The sequence below is a fragment of the Urocitellus parryii genome, chromosome 3, assembly GCF_045843805.1.
Source record: "Urocitellus parryii isolate mUroPar1 chromosome 3, mUroPar1.hap1, whole genome shotgun sequence".
Lineage (NCBI taxonomy): Eukaryota > Metazoa > Chordata > Mammalia > Rodentia > Sciuridae > Urocitellus > Urocitellus parryii.
Window position 1 is genome coordinate 101,188,241 of NC_135533.1, and position 5,983 is coordinate 101,194,223.

Sequence of the window (5,983 nt, forward strand, 5' to 3'; positions counted from 1 at the left end):
TTCATTTTGAGACAGGGTCTCACTAAGTTGTTCAGGCTGGTCTCAAACGTGCAATCTTCCTGTCTCAGCCCTCCAAGTGGCTGGGATTACAGGTGTGCAGTACTACATTTACCTAGAATCTAATATAGTAAAATTTGGGGACTTCAAAGCCTCATTTTTGTCAATGGACAGATCATCCAGACCAACGAAACAAAACAATACGAAACAACAACAAAACAAAGAACCATTGGAGTTAAACTATACTATAGACCAAATGGAATTTACAGAGCATTTCATCCAACAGCTGCAGACTATGCATTCTTCTCATCAGCATATGTAATATTCTCTAGGATAGAACATATAGTATGGCATAAAATAAGTCTCAATGAATCAAAGATGAATTTTTTCCCATCACAATAGAATAAAACTAGAAATCAACAAGAAGAACTTTAGAAATTGTACAAATACATGGAAATTTAAAAATTTCTTTTTAATGACAAATGAATTGGTGAAGAAATCAAAAGGAAAATAAAAAAATGCTGACACAAATAAAATGAAACACAACATGCCACAACCTATGAGATACAACAAAAGCAGTACTAAGAGGAAAGTTTATAAACTTACAAAAGGATTACAAATAAAGAGACAAATGATGTAACTCAGGGACCTAGAAAAGAAATAACAAACCAAACCAAAATTAGTAGAAGAAAAGGAATAACAAAGATTAGAACAGAAAACAAAACAAAAACAAAATCGAGATTAAAAAATATGAAAGATCAATGAAACATAGGTGTTTTTTAAAAAAGATAAACAAAATAGAGAAGTTTTTAGTTAGACTAACAAGAAAAAAGGGAAGACCCAAATAAATAAAATCAGAGATGAGAAAGGAGGCATTACAACAGATACTGCAGTGCATGTCTGTAATTTTGGCTGCTTGGGAGGCTGAGGTGGGAGGATTGCAAGATAGAGGCCAGTCTGGGTAACTTTGTGAGATCTTTTCTCAAAATAAAATTAAAAAAGAAGGGCTGGAAACGTAGCTCAGAGGTAGAATGCCCCTGAGTTCAATTCCCAGTACCACAAACCAAACAAACCAAACCAAAGATCATTAGGGACTACTATGAACTACCATGAACAGCCATACACCAAATTAGAAAACCTAGAAGTGGGTAAATTTATGAACCCATCTAACCTACTAAAATTGAAGCATGATATCAGAAAACCTGGACAGATCAATCCCAAGTAATGAGATTGACTCAGTAGAAGAAAGTCTCCTAACAAAGCAGAGCCTAGGATTGGATGGTTTCACTGCTGAATTTTACCAGACTTTTAAAGAAGAACTAATACCATTTTATTCTCAAACTATTTCCAAATATTGAAAAGGAGGGAACCTTTCTAAAATTATTTTATGAGGCCAGTATTACCTGGATAGTAAAACCAGACAAAGGCACAACAACTACACACACACACACAAAAAAAAAAAAACAAAAAAACTACAGACCAGTATCCCTGATGAATGTAGATGCAAAAATTCTTAACAAGATACTAAAAAATTGAATTCAATAGCACATTGAAAATATTATATACCAGGATCAAGTAGAATATAGACACATATATCACATCAACAGAACAAAAGATCAAAACCATAGGATCACTTCAAAAGATGCAGAAAAGGCATTTACTAATATTCAACACTGCTTCATGCTAAAAAACCTTGAGAAATCAGTTATAGAAGAAATATACCACAACACAATAAGGGATACATTTGATGACCCATAGCCTATATCACACGGAATGGAAAGATATCATTTTCTTTTCTTTTAAAAAAATATTTCTTAGTTGTAGGTGGACACAATACCTTCTTTATTTTATTTTATTTTTATGTGGTGCTGAGGATTGAACCCAGTGCCTCACGCATGCCAGGTGAGCACTTTCCCTCTGAGCCACAACTCCAGCCTTGAAATAACTTTCTTTAAGATAAGGGACAAAACAAGGTTGTCCACTTTCACCACTCTTATTCAATATAATATTGGAAGTTTTAGCCAGAGCAATGAGACAAGAGAAAGAAATAAAGAGTAGTCAAACTACTCTTTAGGAGGAAGTCAAATTATTCCTATTTGCAAATGACACGAATTTATGCACAGAAAAATGTTAAGATGAATTCATTAGGGTTGCAGGATACAAAACTAATATAGAGAAATCAGAAACATTTTTATATATCAATTACAAACTTTCTGAGAAAGAAATCATGCAATTAAACCAACTCATGATATCTCCAAAAAATACCTGGGAATAAATTTAACCAAGAAAATGAATGACAATTACAAAACATGAATGAAAGGAATTGAAGAAGACACACACACACTCAAAATGTTCAATGTTCATGGAATGGAAGAAATATTTTAAAAATGTCTATAGTACAAAAGTGGTCTACAAACTCAATGCAATTCCTATTAAATACCAAAAACATTCTTTACAGAAATAGAAAAACACTCTTAATATTTGTAAAAAACTACAAAAGTCCCTAAATACAAAGTTGGAGGCACTACAATACCCGGCTTTCAAACATATAATAAAGTGGTAGTAAGCAAAACAGCAAGGCACTGGCACAAAAACAGACACACAGACCAATAGAATAGAATTGAGAACCCAGAAATAAATCCGCTTAATTACAGCCAACTGATTTTCAACAAAGGCAGCAAGACTATAGAAAAGTCAATCTTCTCAAGTAAATAGTGCTGGGAAAACTAGATTTCTATATGCAGAAGAAAGAAACTAGATCTTTATCTCTCATATATAAAAATCAACTAAAAATAGATGGAAAACTTAAATTTAAGAACTGAAACTATGAAACTATATAGAACAAATATAGGGGAAAATGCTCTGGACATTGGGCAAATTATTTTTTGGCTATGACTCCAAAAGCACAGGAAACAAAAAGCACCAGAAGAGATTACATCAAGGGCTGGGACTGTGGCTCAGTGGTAGTGCACTTACCTTGCATGTGTGAGATGGGTTTGAGTCTCAGCACCATGTATAAATAAATAAAATAAATATCTATCAACAACAAAGGGAAAATATTAAAAAAATAGATTACATCAAACTAAAAAACTTCTATAGAGCAAAGGAAACAGTAGAGTGAAGAGACAACCTACAGAATAGAAAAAAATGTTTGCAAACTATTCATCTGATAAGGGATTAATTTGCAGACATTTAAGGTACTTAAATAAATCAAAATCAAAAAGTAAATAATCCAGTCAAAAGCAGGCTAATGACCTACATACACATTTCTCAAAAGAAGATATACAAACGGCCAATAAGTAGGTGAAAAAATGCTCAACACCACTAATCTTCAGTAAAACGTAGATCAAAACCACAATGAGATATTGTCTCATTCCAATCAGAATAACTATAATCAAAAAGATGAAAAATAAAAAGTCCTGGTGAGGATGCAGAGAAAGGGGAACTCTTGGGCACTGTTGATGAAATGGAAATTAGTACAATCATTATGAAAAAAAATGGAGGTCCCCTAAAACTAAAAATAGAACTACCGTATGATCTAGCAATCCCTTTACTGAGGATATGTCCAAAAGGAATTAATTAAAATCACTGTGTTGAAGAGACATCTATGCTCATAATGTTTGTTGCAGCACTATTTGCAGTAGTCAAGATATGGAATCAATCTAATTGTACATGGATGTATGAATGTATAAAGAAAATGTGAAATACATACACAATGAAATATTATTTAACCATAAAATTCTATCATTTGTAGCAAAATGGATGGAACTGAAGGATATTATGCTAAGTGAAATATGTTAGGCATAGAAAGGTAGAAGTTAAAAAGTTGACCTCAAAGTAGAGAAAAGAGCAATGATTACAAGAGTCTGGGAAAGATGCTGGGCAGGAAGAGATTGAAAGAGGAGAGTTAACAAGTATAGGGGTGCAGTTGCATAGGAGGACTAACTTCTAATGTTCTTTGGCACAGGAGGATAACTATGGTTGACAACAACCATAGTAAAGAGAGTTTTGAATGTTCCCAACACAAAGAAATGATATATGTCTTAGGTGACAGAGACTCCAATTACCATGCTTTGATTATTGCACATTACATACATGTATTGAAATACTACAATGTACCCCATAAACATGCACAATTACTATATGTCAATTAAAAATTAAAATGTAGCTGGGCATGGTGGTGCATGCTCTTTGGGAGAATGAGGCAAGAAGATGGCAAATTTAAGGTTAGCCTGGGGAACTCAGTGGAGACTCTGTTTCAAAATAAAAATTTAAAAAAATGAATGGGAATGTAGTTCAGTGGTAGAGTGCTTGCTTAGTATGTGGGAAGCCCTGGGTTCATTCCCAGTACTGAGGGGAAAAAAGTGTATACACACACACACACACACACACACACACACACACACATATATATATATATATATATATGATGGAAAATTATGTATTAAATTGGGAGCAAGTGAGAAACATCTGGGGGCCAACGGTACTTCTCCCAAAATCTTCCCCTATCACCCCTTCTTTGGAGACAGGACCTCTGCTGTGTACCATCTGAGGGACACAGGCACCTCATAATGGAGATAGAGGAGGCACTGTCATTTAAAAGTCTTTCCAGCAGAGGGAGCCAAGCATCTGGGAATAGTTCCTCTAGTCAACATCAAGCCAAATCCTCTTAAATTCTAATACCCAGAATAAGCAAAAGGTTGGAGTCCTCAACTGGCTGTTGCAGCAGGGACAAGTGGGCATACAGCAGAAGTGTATTATCCAGAAATAATACAGGCTGAGATGCCATGCGTCTCTCTCATTTGGTAGAAGTACCATGTTATTTGATCACAAGGTCCTCATTTAGAGTCTACTTGATTGTCAATGAAAACTTCGTTTAAAACAATTTAAGAATTTCAGAATACATACAATAGTGTATTAGTTACGGTTTGATCAAGAGAGACACCACATAGTCATTTGGATAAGGAACTTTGGTATAAAGAATTATGGATTATGATAGGTTAGAGAGGAGCCTAAAGAACACAAGATGGCAGAAATGGGGCCCTGCCCCACCTAGCCTGGGGAGGCAGAGCTGACCCAGCACAGCTGTGTGTGGGAGAGATGACCATTCCCAAGTCCACATGGGAAAAAGAGTGCAGAGTAGGGGCTGAGGGTAACAGAGGTGACCCATCCTATGACTAAATGACCTGTGGCTAGAGGAAAAGGTCCTCCCCGTCCTCAGGGTCCCTGATGCTCTTGAGAGGGCCAGGACTTTGTGGGTGCCAGTTGCTGAAATACCCCCAAGTTTATTCCTGGCTTAACCATTTGTGTGTGCTCCTGCCACACACACTCACTCCCCCTTATACACAGTCTCACATGTGCACACAAATTCACACACTGCCTCAGGCTCGAAAGCTCACATGTGTCATTCCCCCTCCCCAATCCCAGTCGCATAGCAACCTTCTTCATACCCTTTCCTGTTCCTTGGAGACTTGACTTCCCAATCTGTCTCTGCACAAACGCTCTTCCCTACCAAGTTCCCACCCAGGATTCTGTCCTCCTCTTTGCCAGGCTGCACTCCAGGTCCTCCCAAGTCTACCCCTGGTGGTTTCCCAGTCTGACCCCACCAGCCTGTCCCCCAATTCTCCATCAGTCCACACTCCATCCTCATCCCATCTTCACCCCAACCCTTTGCCCAGGCTGTCCCCGAAGTCTGTCCCCACTTTGCAGGGCCCCCGGTCTGAATTGCAGCCTTTCTTCACCTCCTCCTTCCCTGTCCAATCCCACACCCGGTTCTCACTTTGGTTCTGACTCCAGCCCAGAATCCAGAGCACTCGCCTTCCCCCGCCCCTCAGTCGGAGGGATCGTGCTTTGCGCATTTTGGGCTGCACCTCCTCCTTCAGGCGTGAGCGGGGCGTGGCCAGGGCGAAGACTGGGGGCGCGACTGTGGGAGTGGCCTGAGGGAGTGGGCTCCCGCGGCCCCGCCCCGCACCCCTTTGCGCTCCAC